Genomic DNA, 17614 nt, shown 5'->3' on the forward strand with positions numbered 1-17614 from the left:
CATTATTTTGCTGAGGCCATCTTCAGGATCCTATCCCCTCCTGCCCTCCTATCCTTAATACCAGTGTTATGGAGGTTTTTTTTTTTTTTTCTGTTGCATTTGGTTTGTGAGTTTGTTGTTGCTTTTGGTTATTTTTGGTAAAGTTTTTGAAGTTTAGCTTATAGCTGTGTTGGTCTAATCTAGCCTCAATCTTTTTGGTCCATGCCTCCATCAACTCCCTGCTTGTATTACATGTTCTGCTTAGCAATGGAAATTAGAAGCTACTCAGAACTAGATATGGTTTGAACTCTGCCAGATCCATTTCACTTGCCTTGTTGCTTACAAGGTTTTCTTCATTTTATTTACTACACATTATTGACAGAATTTTTGGGGGGTGGAGGAGAAATTTGATTTTTCTTAATTAGTTGTATATCCCATATATAAAACATGGATTACCACTGTTGATAGTTCCTAGTGATAGGTCCAACTTGCCAATGTCCTTAGGTTCTTCTTGTTAAATTTTCATTCCTGATTGATTGAATGGTAACTTATTCTTAGTGATATAGGAAATACTAATAAGAATATAAAAGCAATTTGGGAACTGAAGCTTTGCAAGTGTAATTAAATATTAGCAAAAAGAATAATATCTTCACCCTGCTTTTATAAGTGATTTTCACATATTTAATTTATTCATAGGTTCTCTTTTTGCAGAGTTCATTGAGGTAAGCACTAATTTATAAAGGTGCAATTTATTTAGCGTTGACAAAGATACAAATAATAATCCTGTCAGTGATTCAGAGAGGAAAATAGATACCTTGAGACAAGGCAATTGTGCAATTTTCATGCTTGCAAAGAAAAATACTGCCATAATGCATGAGAAGCAGAAAGTTTAATTTCTAATTTATTTTCTAAACCTTGACTCTTTTTACTCAGTTGCATTAGCTAAGTGGTTGATTCTCTTGTGGTTTTGAATCCCATGGGTTTAATTCAAGGATGCTTTGAAATCAGCTGGAGATCCACATTCAGACAGTGGTTTCTTACATTGAACACAATGGAGAAATGATTCTCATTAGCCAAGGAAAAGATATCCCAAAAGTGGAAGCAGGGTTGAAAGAGTTTTCTGCATATAAAGGAGCTTCAGCAAAGTGTTGCAGCAAATATAAAATGGAAAATAAAATTCTTCCAAATAGTTCATAAATATTTAAGGTAAAAACATGTCTGTATTCACTAAAGGGAATGCATACTGTAGCTATGATGTGTTTCTGGTTTCTCTTATTTTTAATGAAAAAATGAAGGCTTCCAATACCTGCACATCTAGGTTGTTTAGGAGAAGTGAATTATAAAGTTTCCGATACTATTCACAAAGAGGAGAACACTAAAAAACTACTAGTGTCCAACTAGGAACTGTGGCCAGATCCTGAGCCTCTGATTATATTTTACTTGTAGCATGTGCACTTTCTTCTGTTCATATTTTAGCTGCCCATGGTTGCTGAGTAACACTGATGAGTAATTGGGTCAGACATAATTTTGTCTGTAGAATCTAGGACATTCATTGTATAAACCTTCACACATATACACACATAGAGAGAAATGCAAACACACACATACACACACACACACACACACACAAAGAGAGAGAGGGGGTATTATGGTAAAGAAACTATTAAAAGTTAATAAAAATAACATTAGAATTCAAAGTAAACTGACTTTCACGTAACTTCCTGTGTTAAGTTTTAGCTAAATCTCAGGTAAGAAAATCACTTTGGCATGAGTACGAGAAGAAACTATTTTCTTTAATGCTTTTTATTTATTTTCAGTATGTTATGAAATATGTTCATATCACTCCATTTCTTTTTCCCAGTCCAATTCCCCCCATATCTCCCTAAAATGTCTCTATCCACATTTCATGCCCCTATGTTTTTCATAACCCAGTGACTCCAAATAGTGATTCCCATCATGTCTGGATGTGGTGTGAGGTCACCATTGGAAGACAGGTAACCTACCGATGGCCATAGCGCTACGGAATTTTTCTCCCTCTCTAATGGCAACCAACTGCTACACCTGCTCATGACTGAGAGCTTAGGAGGAATCCATTCACTCTGGATTTTTGACGGGCTGGATTTTGTGAAGTTTGTGCAGGTCGCTGCAGCTTATGAGATGAATGGCCAAGTCACACCCAGAAGACAGTGTTCGGCAACACTTCCTTCTGTCTTCTGGTTCTTACTCATTTACATTTCCCCCTCCTATTGCATTGCCTGAACAAGTTGCTAAAGATATCTCTTTTAGGCCTGAGCACTTGTAGTGAAATTTTCCCTAATTGTGAGTAGATATGGATTTCTACATTATTCATCACCAAAAGATGTTTTTTAATAAAAAAAAACCAACCACCAAAACAAAACAAACCAAACCAACAAAATTCAAGGAGTAAAACAGGCCAAGATTATGAGCATAAATATATTTAGAAGGCAATTTGACAACATAATTATTTAAAAAGTAAAAGTAATTAAAATCTTCTCGAGGGATTATGGCCTTCTCTTTCACTGGATTTTAATCAGGTTTATAGTACCATACATGATCTTGTGAAGCATGCTTCCAAAGGAAACTACTTGCTTTCCCAGAGCTATGCACCACTAATGCACTGATATTTTGTCTGGCACATCAATATCATAGTACATGGGACGTTGTACTGGGTGATGGCTAATGTGTTTCTCCCCAAAATAGTCTGCCTATCTGCTTCTGGCACTTTGAAAGTTAGACATTATGGAGGAAAATACTATATCTAGTTTTTGTTTGGAGCTGAGACTGTTTTAGAAATGGTTTCATAGGAATGGGTATGGACAACATATGAATTCAGCAAAGATAGATGGTAGGAGTTTAGTACAAGGAGAATTAAATTTGCAAATAAACCAAAAAGAGACAAAAGATGGATCACACTAGCAATAGTAAGCATAAATGCCAAGGGTAGTTTGTTATCACCACTTTCCCATGGCGATTTTCCAAAGAGTTGAGTTTTTTAATCTATAGAAACACAGTTGTAATTCACAACTTTGAAGTAGGGATTGTAACTGCTATAAGCAGATAGTAAAGATAAAATGCATTAACCTCTATGAAACAGAACTTAACTGTTAAATATTGAGGGTCACTGTGCTCCATACCGAACCACAATGCAATTTTCATATTGTTCCAAAGTATAGTTTGCACATCAGCCACTAAGGTGATAGAATATGTCAAAAAAAATCCTGTAGACAGTGACCTATCTTTAGCGAATTCACTTTCTCTAGTAAAAGGACATATACATCTGTTGTTGGAGGTTTCTATCCTGCCTGGTTCCCACAATTGTTAAGTCCCAAAGAAATCACACAGAGGTTTACATTAGTTATAAGCTGAATGGCTCATTAGCTCAGACTTCTTATTAACTCTTATAACTTATATTAGCCCATTATTCTCGTCTGTGTTAGCCATGTGGCTCTGTACCTTATTCAGTGATGCAGTCACAGCTTGCTTCTTCTGTGGCTGGGTCAGGACTGCAGAATCACTTTCCTCTTCCCAGAATTCTCCTGTTCTTTTCATTGCCCTGCCTCTACTTCCAGCCTGGTTGTCCTGCCTATACTTCCTGCCTGGCTACTGGCCAATCAGCATTTATTTAAAGTATAATGGACAGAATACAGACCACTGTCCCACACCATATATTGGTGCATAAAAGTGGGATTCTAAAAACATCTTTTCATAGTCAGAATAATAAAACAATCTCTAATATTCTCCAGATAAATTTCTTTAGGAGACAATTGTTTTCTGAAAACCGAAAGTAGGATTTTCTATGTTTTTGTTTATCTTTCTGAAGTGCTTTGATTGAACCCTGCATTTCCCTCTATCTGGATTGCCATACCACTCAGTCAACCCTGACACCTATAATCTTTTCTATTCTTAGAATGAAGAGATATTTTACTGTTTCAAAGCAAGATTGTAAACTCTGATGCGCTCAACTGATTATCTGTTGATGCATTTTAATTTTTGACAACCATCCTATCCCTTTCAGGAAACATAACGCGTGGATGTGGGACAGGCTATCTGCACACTTGCTCGCAGCTTAAAATCCTCCCTGCAGAATAACATTCTACACTCTTAATCCCTCTCCGTCTTTCATTTTCCATCTAGAGGCTACTTTGCAGATCCATTTGTATGGTTATTAAGTATTCAGTACAGTTTTTGGTCTGTAGAAAAATACATTCAACTTGTTTCCCATTTATGCTTCTCTGAGCACACAATGCATATTACTGAAGCAAAGAATCAGCTTCCGCCACTGCTCCAGGAGCAAAGTCCTCAGAGGGAGTCGTCAAAGCTCCTGGGATCTTAGTGACTTTCTTTGAAAGCCAGGTCTGCAGGGGAAGCTGCTGCCTTGATACTGTTCAGGGCCGTCATTCCTAAACAGAGTTGTTCAACATCCACACAAATAATAACAAGCAAACCAAACTTCTTTTTAAATGTAAAAACTCACAGTTTACCTATGACCCAATAAATCAGTAGAATAGTGTCACTATTAGATAAGATGTCAAATTGGTATTATTTTAGTATTATTATTTCCAACATTTTTTTATTATCCCATCTGCCTGTTTTGTATATCTTTCTTAGCAACTCACACAGGCACAACGTTATCAGGGAATTGTGATATTTCTACCTCATGTGTCCACAAAAGGTTCTAGAGCATTGTGAGTACATTAGGATGCTGAGGACAGGACAGATACTTGTGGAAGCATGTGACTCTCCTACATTTTCTTTGAGATTAATAAAAGCTGTTTACTCATTTTACTCTAGCACTGTTTTGCTGGTTTGAGGAATTTGCATGGAAAGCAATTTAATTGACTCTCTGAAATTATGTTAATGGAGCAAGGAGACTGCTTCCTTTAGAATTTGTTTTATTTCAGGGCCAGGGCAGGCAAGAATGTGATGGTAAATTAGCAGGAGGAAAACTGAATGTTCTTTGCAAGCCGTTTCTGCACATTGCTTCTCTCAGCATGCACCTGCTGAAGAATCATTTACGGAAGCACTGCGAAAACAGGAGTTACAGTCACACTACAGTAATATACAGTGCTGATTTTTTTCCAAGACATACTTACAGGTTTATGCTTGGCAATTTAGATCTGTGTTGCTATGGCCTATGATGGCTGCATCTTTTACACACAATAGACTACACTAATGTAGGAGGACCACATTATAAATTTCTGCAGCATAGATAGTCTGTATACCAAGTGTGGAGAAATATGTTTAAGGGTGATGTAGAAACATTTAGTAAAATAACTATGCCACAACGATATCTACTTTTTTTTCTTACTTGTCTGACATTAGCACTGGACTTTGTTGCTCTGAATTGTTCCACACACACAAAAATTATGCCAAAAAATTTGTGTCAGGCAACCAGTTATAAAATTACATATCAGCAAATAGGGAACATGCATGAATTACAACACATTGCTTTTTTTTTTTTTGTGGATGCTTTATGCTGGGAGAGCTTGTTCTAAGTCCCTCACCTGAGAAGTATCTAAAGTTTGTAATTTTTGTGAGTTTAATTTTGAAGGTGGTTTAATACACATGTACACATTCATCAAAATGTGCTGGCTATATGTTTTATTATATAAATATTTGCTTTTTAACTTCTTGTCTGATTGTATATATTGATTCATCAGTGAAGCTTTCTAATCTATTATACTATGTAATTTGTAACTGTCCATTTTTCCATCTATCCATTTTCTGACCTATCGTTGCTAATATGAATTTGGGGCACATAAAAGTGACAATCTATAAGAATGGGATTTCTAAACATTATTATACAGGACTTTTTCTCATTCCTTCAGCTTTGATAATTTTATTTTGTCTTTAAAAAGTTGCAGTTAACTCAGAAAGTCGTTTCCTACTAACTACATTAGTGTTCTCCCATGTCATATTTGTTTTTAAATTTCAGGCCTTAGTTTCAGGCATCTTTATTTAACTTTCAATTGATGACTTTGGTAACAAGTAGGAGGAGGAACTTTTCTTCTACTGTAGACATCCAATTTTATCAGTACCATTTTTCTTTTTCTATTATTAAATTATATAATTTTTACAAATTTTCACATCCTGCCCTCCTCCCATTTCCCTTCTCCTCCCCCCAATTCCCCTCCCCCTCCCTCCCCAGTCCAAGGAGCAGTCAGTGTTGCCTGCCCCGTGGGAAGTCCAAGGTCCTCTCCCCTCCATCCAGGTCTAGGAAGGTGAGGATCCAAGCAGACTAGGTTCCCACAAAGCCAGTACATGCAGTAGGATCAAAACCCAGTGCCATTGTCCTTGGCTTCTCAGTCAGCCCTCCTTGTCAGCCACGTTCAGAGAGTCCAGTTTGATCACATGCTCCATCAGTCCCAGTCCAGTTGGCCTTGGTGAGCTTCCATTAGATCAGCGCCATTGTCTCAGTGAGTGGACGCACCCCTCGCGGTCCTGACTACCTTGCTCATGTTCTCCCTCCTCCTGCTCCTCACTTGGACTTTGGGAGCTCAGTTCAGTGCTCCAGTGTGGGTCTCTGTCTCTATCTGACTATAGTGTCTTTATTACGAGAGCCATTTTAGGGTTGGCAAGAGACTTGACTCTAGAGTGGTTCCCAAGTGTCCAAGGAGATGTCCCCAGGTTGTTCCTTGGGCAGCAGAGGAAAGGGTGCCTGAACTGGCCTTGTCCTACAGCCACACTGATGATTATCTTGCATATCACCATAGAACCTTCTTCTGGTGATGGATGGAGATAGAGACAGAGACCCACCGGACTCTTGGAATGTGGCTGACGGTGCAGGCTGACTGAGAAGCCAAGGACAATGGCACTGGGCTTTGATTCTACTGCATGGACGGGCTCTGTGGGAGCCTTGTCAATTTGGATGCTCACCTTCCTGAACCTGGGGGGAATTGGGAGGACCTTGGACTTCCCATAGTGTAGGGAACCCTGACTGCTCTTTGGTCTGGGAGGGAGTGGGGGGGGGGTGGAGGGGAGGGGAGGGAAGTGGGAGGAGGGGAGAAGATGGAAATTTTTTATAAAAAAAGATTGTATAACTGATAAAAACAGGTTATTTTTTTCAATGCATTGTTGAGATGATTATGTGTTTATTATCCTTTATTCTATTTATTTGCTTTAGTATAGTTATTGATTATTGATTTACAGATATTTGACTAACTTTGAATTTCTGGAGTGAAATCAACTAGATTTTGGCATGTTTATTATTGTTCTTTGTTTTCTGAGAAACGTTCATATGGTCCGGGATGGCATTAAACTAAAGATGTAGCTGAGAGTGTCTTTGAACTATAAACCTTGTCATTCTCATCTCAAATGTTGCATTACAATGTGTGACACCATTAAGAACTTGATTATGACAAGATCTTTTAGCGTGCTGTTGCATTCAGTTTTCCAAGTTTGTATTGAGTTGCAAAAATACGTTATCAGTGAAATTGACCTGCAGTCTGTTGTCTTTATTTGAATTTGGGTATCATAGCAACACTGGCTCACAAGATGAGGTTGATGTTAGTGTTTATGTAGAAGAAGTACCTTGGCTTATCAGATCCAAGGATATTGGTGAAGGCTTTTTATTCATTCCTGAGAGCAAAGACACCCAACATAATTACTCAGAAACTATATTATTTAAACCACTGCTTGGCCAATCACTTAAGTGTATTGCTAGCTAACTCTTATATCTAAAATTAACTTATTTCCTTTATTTTGTATTTTGCATTGAGGCTGGTGGCCTACCATCAAGGTTGGCTCCATGGCGTCCCATGATTGTGCCTTCTTTCTACTAGCATTCAGTTTAGTTTTCCTCACCTAGCTCTACTCTGCCCTAACACAGGCCCAAAACAGCTTCTTTATTAACTAATGGTATTCACATCACAAAGGCCACATAGATCATACCATGCAACCAATCTCATACAAGAGATTTACAGGAGTTGGGGGAGGCTATCTCAGAGCAGATGAGAGAGAGAGAGAGAGAGAGAGAGAGAGAGAGAGAGAGAGAGAGAGAGAGAGAGAGAGAGAGAAGCAGATGAGTCTGTGATGAGTCTGTGATGGTGGGAACATTTTAGAGAGTAAGAATGTGACATTTGATGACTGGCTGGTAATGCTGTGGCCGCTGGCACTGATACTCTCATGGTGGGGTCTGGAGAAACACATAGTTTCTAACAATTGGAATCAGTATTTCTATTTAATAGAAAAGTTTATGGAAAACTTGTATTCCTTTTTTCTTTTTGTTTTGAAGTGCATGGGTATTTGCATGCATGCATGTGCACATGCTCAGGCCTGAATTTGTAGAGGCCAGAAGAGGCCATCAGATACCATGGACCTCATCTTACAGATAACATGAACCTCCATGTGGGATCTGGGAAAACGACTTGGGTGTTCTGTGGAAAAGCAGCCAGTGTTCTGTAGAGCTGAGCCATCTCTCCATCACCAGTATTCATTATTTTGAAAGCTCTAGTAGACTGGCCATGATTCTGCCACAAACTGAACTTTCCTGTGTTGGGAAGTTTTAATTACTATTTCAATCCTATTTTATTTTATAGATTGACTTGGGTAATTATATATTGATGGTTCAGTTTTAACAGGTCAAATATGTCTAGAAACATGTCCATTTTATCTGTATTTAACTGTAAATTATTGCCTAATAATCCATGCATTTCATTAGTGTCTATTTTTTAAAATCTAACTTTTCATCATGTTTTATTATATTAGATATTTTATCTCTTTATTTTTGATGTATCAGAATGAGTTTAATTATATATATATATATATATATATATATATATATATATATATATATATTTGTGGTAATAGGCAGCACATGTGTTTCAAAGGTGTCCTGTGCATGTAGGTGGACATTTTGCCAGAGAAGACTCTCTCCTACCATGTGTATCCTGGGGATCAAACTCACATCATTAGACCCAGCCTCAAGTACTTTTATGCACGGTTATCAACGGTTATCACATCTGGGACAGAATCAACTTTGTTCACTGTTCTTTGTAGTCTTCCTTTAGTCTTTGTTTTATGTACTTATTTTGTATTTCTTGTTTTCTGTTAGGTGAATGATTAGTATATTTCTGTTAATCAACCTTATTGTTAATGTAGATATGCACAGCTCTGAATTTCTCTCTTAAACAATTCATTTGCTTTTGTGTGAGGAACAGCAACGAACTTTGCTGACTTCTAAGAATTAGTAAATCAATGATTAGTTAATTCTTTGAAAACTTCATGTCAGGTATTATTTAATTTTCCTTATATGTGTTCTTCTAGGTTTTCAAAACCAAGTGCATACACTAAATTAAACATTATCCTTTTTTTTTTTTTTTTTTTTTTTGGTTTTTCGAGACAGGGTTTCCTTGTGGCTTTGAAGCCTGTCCTGGAACTAGCTCTTGTAGACCAGGCTGGTCTCGAACTCACAGAGATCTGCCTGCTTCTGCCTCCCAAGTGCTGGGAATAAAGGCGTGCACCACTATCGCCCGGCTAACCATTATCTTAAAGTGTAAAAATGACATTTAAAAATTTGAAACTAATTGTTGCTGTACATCACTGATAGCAGTGAGAAGATGCCTCAGTTATTAAAGGTCCCTAGATCCCAAATTCATGACCTAAAGTTAATCCTGGAGATAGTCAGGATGAGAGAAGAGAATGTAGTTCAAATAATGTCCTCTGACTATGAACTCCAGATGTGTGCAATAGGATATATGAACACATACCCTGCTACATAAATAAGTAAATGAATAAAGTATGCACTAAACACTTTTATAAAAACAACAGCAAAATCCCAAACACACATACATATAAAGTTAAGGGACCTGATTTATGGAAATTTTTATTTTTCCTTTCATTTCTAGAGTATAATATATTTTGGAGTATTTTTGCTGCTTTTTTGTGAGATCATATATTTAGAGTTGCAAAATCATCATTTGATGCTAGCTACTATAATATTCTGACCAAGGTTTTGGTTTGTCTCACTAAAAATTATTAACACAGAACTAATTAGTGAAAATAAATACAGTGAAAATTTTTGATCAGCATTATTAATATAATTTCAGTCCTTAAGATAGAAGAGAGGCAGGTCGTGCGGGTGCACACCCTTAATCCCAACACTAGGGGAAGAGAAGCAGAGGAAGATCTCTGGTGAGCTCAAGGCCAGCCTGGTCTACACAGTGAAAGCCCTGACTTGAAAAGCCAAATAAATGTATGAGTGTTAGCTTGGATTTCTTAATGAAACTGGATCTAGATTCCTAGACTTTGACACTCTTAAGATTTTGGCTACATGATTCTTTGTTATGGGTTGGATGTTTTGAGCATTATTAAGTCCTTGAGACATGTGTATCAGATATTAGAATATAGTGAAACTTACTTCAGTAATGAAAAAGTATTTCCCCCTGTCACCAACTGTTATGAAAATTTTACTTCAATGCAAAACTATTGATCAATACATAAATGAGCATATTTCCTGTATGGATCTTTTTAGAGTGTATGTGTTAGAAAATTTTCTTTTTAAATTATTATCCTTTATTTTTTCTTATTTTTGATTGCTTGCAAAAAGTCAGTATTTTTCTATCACAGAAAACTTTTATATCTAAGGTAAAACTATGTAAAAGACATACTTGATTCTAGAACACTAAATATTTACAAAATTCCTTAGAATTTGTAAAGTGGCATTATACTCTAAATTATACTTTACAAGTATTTTAATGTAACTCACATGTTGCCTGATTTTTTATTCTTAGGTAAAGCGCTTATCTTTCCTCAATGATATTGAACTTTGGTGATTAGCATTTGCAAATAGTCAATCCTAACAGCACTACACAGTAATAAAATATTGAGAACTTTATAAATAGATACATGTACAGGATGCACACCTAGTCAACTAAGCACCACACTGAAACATATTGACAGTTATATATAAATGTTTAAAAATAAACAACAAAGAATCTGTGATTGCAAAGCTTATAATAATGTGAGAAAAAATGAAAATGTCATATGTTAGATGATGAAATAGGCCTTGTTGAAAAGTCAAAATGTGTTAGGAAGACAGCTAGGCCTAGAAGGGTTTGTTTTATTATATTCTGTTTATTCACTAAGTCTTGAAGAATTGCTCAATGGCTTTTGAGTAGGGGATTAAAATTAATGAAGTTCACAATACTGACACATAGGAAAATGATATCTTTGATACTCTTTATGCATTTTTAATAGATTTAATTAAAATTTTTAATAAACATTTGTGTTGATGAGCAGTTCTTCGCTGAAGACAAATTTCCATTTTACCTAGGGGACAAAACACAACGCTTGGAGACATTTTTGTATTCAATAGAATTAGATTTTTGTATATTTGTTCAAATTTGCTTATCAAGTGTGCAAATTTGTGCACCAGAGGGTTTAGAACATGTATGTCAACAGAGTGTTTAGTACATGTAGAAGCAAAGGACAACTTTCTGGAGTTTATATTTTCTGCTAGCAGGTGATTAGTCTAGTCTTATCTATTGATAGGACTAAGGACATCAGACTTGCAGCAAGTTCCTCTGTCTGCTGAGCCATATTGCAGACCCTAAAAGTAGCTTTAATTACAAGTGAAAGTTATTACTCTAAAATACAAAAATATATTGGAAGACAATGTATTTACCCCATTGAAACTTCTACAAAATAGAAAAAAAATGTGAATGTGTACATCAGCTAAAACACAAAATTAACCAATTCTGTAAAATTTTACATTTTTTAAAAATCTCATAACCTTTGATTAAAATGCTTGTTTAAGATAAGGACTGAAAATAAAAATCAGCGATAAGATAGAAGTTTAGATAGTTTATCTCAACAAGACATTTTGGGAACTGAATGATATTAAACTAGACTAGTTCATTGCTGTGATGACTTTAAAAGTAAATATTACAAAGGAAATTCAGAAGTTAAATAACTACTTGATTGGTTAGTTACATGGCTGCTTTTTGATCTATCTTGTGTTTTCATGTGCATGAAGGCTAGTTGACAAGTTTTATTGACAAAGGTTAGATATTCTGCCTTTGTCTCATACAATTTTGTGCAAAATTATGTGCCAAACACAAGAACTTTTAAACAATATATTAGAATCATAGGATTTCATATACAAAATTTATAGTAATTAGTGCATAGGAAATCCATTGTCCATTGCCATGAACTCTAGTTTATGGGACTGTTAATGATCACATTTGCTTCATGAACCTAGGATGCTGAGGGAGAAGTATTTAACATCTATAGATCAGTTTGGTTGTTCAGTCAATGGATGGGAGAGAGAAAAGTTGGATGATAATGTTTGAGGATTATTTATTTGGTGGACATAATTTTGACAAACTATATTTGTTTCTACCTAATTTTTTGTTAGAATAAGCAGAAAGATTATTATATAATACAATCTACCTCTGTGTAAAGGATTAAAATGAAAACCAGAGAAATTAAGAGTTGAACAGTCCATGTGGTCAAAAGGACATAAAGCTGAGAAATTCACTGGTACCATCGGCTTACCCAACCAATAAGGTTAAGTCATATGTTATACTTGCTCTAAATCAAGACTTCTTAAAGTTTTTCTAATCATGAACCTTTTCATCCAAGCATTTTTGAATTGATTATAAATATATATTTGTATTATATTGGTACTCCAGCCAAGCATTAGGGAGCAAGTGAATAAAAAACAACTGATTAATTTATTTAAGAAATTCTTTCTTAGAAATGCAACGTTATAATTTTAAAAAGCATCTTTAATTTTTTTTCTCATTTTTTTATTCAAGTTTTCCATCTCCTCCCCTTCTCCTCCCCCTTCCCTCCCCTCCCTTCCATCCATACCCCCACTCCACCCCTCTCCAAAGACAAAGAGCCATCAGGGTTCCCTTCACTATGTTTAGTCCAAGGTCCTCCCAGCTCCCCCTAAGTCCAGGAAGGTGAGCAACCAAACTGACAAGGCTCACAGTGAGCCCATCCATGCTGTAGAGTTCATGTTCATTGCCATTGTCCTTGGTTTCTCAGTCCTCCTCCACCGTCAGCCACATTCAGAGAGTCCGGTTTGGTCCCCTTTTCCATCAGTCCCATTCCGACTGGACTTGGTGGTCTCCCGTTAGATCTGTCCCACCGTCTCAATGGGTAAAAGCACTCCTCGCGGTCCTGGCTTCCTTGCTCATGATCTCCCTCCTTTTGCTCCTCATCAGGACCTTGAGAGCTCAGTCTGGTGCTCCTATGTGGGGCTCTGTCATTTTCTCCATCCAATGCCAGGTGAAGGTTCTATGGTGATATGCAAGATATTCATGAGTATGACAATAGGATCTGGACGTTTCTGGCACCCTCTCCTCAGCTGCCCAAGGAACTAGCTGGGGGCGTCTTCCTGGACACCTGGGAACCCCTCTAGCGTCAAGTCTCTGTCAACCCTAGAATGGCTCCCTTAACTAAGATATATAATTCCTTGTTCCCATATCCACCCTTCCTATATCCCAACCATCCTATTCCCCCAAGCTCTTCCCATCCTCCACTTCACACTTTTCTCTCCCCATCCCTCCATCCCCCCCACCCCCATATTCCCATTTTTTGTCTGGCAATCTTGTCTACTTCCAATATCCAGGAGGATAACTATATGTTTTTCTTTGGGTTCACCTTCTTATATAGCTTCTCTAGGATTTTTTATGAATTATAGGCTCGATGTCCTTTATTTATGGCTAGAAACCAATTATGAGTGAGTACATCCCATGTTCATCTTTTTGGGCCTGGGTTACCTCACTCAGGATGGTGTTTTCTATTTCCATCCATTTGCATGCAAAATTCAAGATGTCATTGTTTTTTACCGTCGAGTAGTACTCTAATATGTATATATTCCACACTTTCTTCATCCATTCTTCCACTGAAGGGCATCTAGGTTGTTTCCAGGTTCTGGCTATTACAAATAATGCTGCTATAAACATAGTTGCAAACTTGTGCAACCGCTTTGGAAAGCAGTGTGGAGGTTTCTCAGGAAATTTGGGATCAACCTACCCCAGGACCCAGCAATCCCACTATTGGGAATTTACCCAAGAGATGCCCAATCATATTAAAAAGCATCTTTGCATACTAAAATATTGAAGTGCTTCTTTAGTTTTACACAAAATATTAAAACTTGAGTCAATATTCAATATTGTGAAAGAGAAAACATTATCAATCTTTTTCAAAATTGATTATTAATTTGGTTTTATAATTCATAAATTGTGTGAATTCATAAATAATGTGAGTTTTGTACAAAAATACATAGCACAGTGGTTGAAGTATGTTTGAGAAACTTAAAAAATTTCTTAAAACTTTAAACAATACTTCTGTTATACAAATACACAAATTCAAATCCCAACTTCCTAATAGCTTTTCATTATCAGGCTCTGATTGCTGGCAATGCATTACTTCAGTTACACTGCAATTTAGGAAAGTTTCTCCCTTTTAAACACTGGGAATGAAGATGCATGGTTGTTTATGAGCTACTGAATCTTCAGTAAGCAGCAGACTTTGAAAAGACCCAACTGAAAAGTGTTAATGCTTTGAAAGGGCAGGCTTCTGAACCAGGTGTCTATGGCCGTTGAGTCCTGCTGCCAATGCTTAATTAACAATTGTAACTTTATTCTAACAAAAGTCAAGGGGCCTCACTCAGTCTCTTTACCATATATGGAATGAGGGAATTAACTCACTTGTATGATATTTATATATAATGTAATATATAAATATTTCTGGTGGAATGAACATTTAATACAAGTAGCTTATATTCAAAATACTTATGCTATTAGGAGAATGATCATAAACATCCCTTTGGTTTAATGTCAAAAAATGAACATATTACAGATTATTTTCTTTGCTTGTAATGCTAAAACACAGGGCACGTATTTGATGACAATTCAGTGAAGGAAAACATCCAGCATCCCAAATGCAACTGCATGACCCCAAATGCTATACTTTCAGAAAAAAGGGAATGAGTCTCTTGAATCATCACACGCATTGCTCCTGAACTCCCATGATTACATAGTTAGCATAAACTATTACTGATATTCTGACAATAGATGAAGGAAGTTAATGAGGAAATTGTGTTAATTAAGAGTATTACTCTCGATATTAATATCTTGTTTACTGTGGTCTTTTCTCCAGATACTAGGAAACATCATCGCGAAGGACAGTCAATTATTTTTTTTGTGTATTTTAAAACCCCCATTCTAAATGTATTGTTAAGATACTCTTAATGTTATTTCTACAATATGAGAAAAACATACATGGTCAATTTAAAAGTTAAAAATAGCTTAATCTTACTTAAAGAATATTCTGAAATGGAAATGGAATTTTAATCATTCTTAAAATTAGGGATAAAGTAATTTGAAAACTAACTTGAGAGCTAAATGCAACTTGATGCTATCTATATTTTTCCACATTTCAAATATCCGTCTATTTTTACAAACCATTTATACAATCCTGTCAAGTTACAACTGGAACTATAAATTTTTCACTGTATATTCTACCTGTAGGATAAGTTAAGCCCTCAGATTACCATTTCAATTGCAATGCAAATGGACAGACAAATACAATATAATTTTATTTAAATGCACTCCCCTTTGCCTTTACACTGTCACGGTGCCACTCCATTCAAGTTTCATTTATGAACTAACACTTACAGTTGTAGTGAATAGGAACCTTACTTGGCACATAGAAGCTGGCTTCTATTAATATTCCACTCTCACCATTAAACTCCGAATGATGTCACCCGTTCTATTTCCATCATTTACATTTTTTCATTCCTTGTAAGCAATTCCAAGTATTTCTTTTTCAGATTAAGAAGCACCATCATTCTTTCATAGTTATACTTGTCAAATTTTCCACACTTCTGCTTTTTATATTTTCTGTCACTGGAAGGCAATGAATACACATTCTGAAAAAAAATCATATGTTATGCCATATTTAAGTTTTTCAATCATCTAGTTGAATTCCCTTTCTTAGTCTGAGGAACATTATATTCCATCTAAAACATCACAACTTCAGGTTATATGCTGAGAAAATTTTAATAGTTACATTTTTTTTCTGTAGGTGTTGCATTAAAATCATGTATATGTTCATTTACTTCTGTGAGGCTCTTTCTTTCTGGTTTTACAAAACTTGATATTTTTATTACCTAACCTGGAAAACAAAATAGCCAAAGTGCATAGTAGTTGTGACCTCTTTAAATAACTATTTGATATCTCATAGATAATTAGTAGCTAAAACCTTAGCTGAAATAAATTCAGATATTGACTCCTAATGCACACCCTTCCCCTTTATATACGATAGAACATTGAAGCTTCTATATCTGAATTATTTTGAATAGTGACACATAGTTGTGCATTTTTTGTTGCCTGAGAAATTATAAGTGTAAGTTGTGAGTGACATTTTGTTCTGACAGTGTTCTGATATGCACTGAGAATATTCCAAATAGAAAGTCTGTGTGAGGGAATTATTGGCAACCAGGAAAATGCCTGACACCAAAATTTTTGTATTTATTACTTAATCAGACTGATGCAGTGCATGGAAAACGTCTGTTATTTTCAACTTTCCTGCAGATTGATTCAATGCCAATAACAAATTCCAGAGACTAGCTTATTGTTAAATGTAGTCTAATCCAGCATAAATCCTCCTTTTGATTTTGTTATTATGATCAAGTCATTTAATATCTTTTTACATCCTTCTATTGATCAAATGAAAATAACAGCATTCTCACCTCTCTAATGTAGGCAATTTCATGAATTATTAATATTTATTGAGTATCTTAAACTAGTGCTTTAAAATGTGTATACTAACAGATAATGGGAAGTGAGAAAAATGCTTCAAGGATGACCTCACCTGTGTTACAATGTTGACCCCTGAACAAACTCAAATAATGGCTGGTGGCTTTTCCCACGAAACCATAGTTAATATATGTTCCTATAGCCCGCTGCGCCTAACAATCTCCTTCGCCTCTCAGGGAAACCCATCAATATGCTCCAGAGGCCCTTCACCATTATCTTTCTCTACTCCTCGTGGATAGATGAGAGGAATAAATTTAAGGGCTTCGAGCGCAATATCCATTTCCTTTCCTCCTAAATTGTCTCTTGCCGTTAACCAGACAGAAGTAAGCTATCTAAGCACTCAATTTGTATGTACTTAATGAAAAATAAAATTCAACTTAACTCTTCATTATCTAAGCTTTGTAGGGAGAAATTCGGAGATTTGATGGTAACTACTATTAGAAATTACTTTACACACATTAAAAAGAGATATTTTACCTATTTTACATATGCTTTTTAATGAAAATTTTGCATTCTTAGTATGTGTAATTTTAAATAAAATTATCAAGTTAGTTATTGACCATATAAAAGATACCAGAAAAATATTTCTATAACATATAACAATAATTTAATATGGAAAGAATATATTATCAAAAGTTAGATTGAGGCTATTCCTTCATTTTTGTTGTTATAGGATAAGAATGTGTGTATGCCTAGAGCAATCTTCCAGTGAATAGTGTTGGTTCGTCTATCACTATGCTCCCAATTGGGCATACAAAGCCCAATGGACAATGACTCTTCAGTAACTGGGTGCCCATCATATTGAAGTTTTATAATAATAAAATATTAATGACTAGAAA

Source organism: Arvicola amphibius, chromosome 4, assembly GCF_903992535.2.
Source record: "Arvicola amphibius chromosome 4, mArvAmp1.2, whole genome shotgun sequence".
Classification (NCBI taxonomy): Eukaryota; Metazoa; Chordata; class Mammalia; order Rodentia; family Cricetidae; genus Arvicola; species Arvicola amphibius.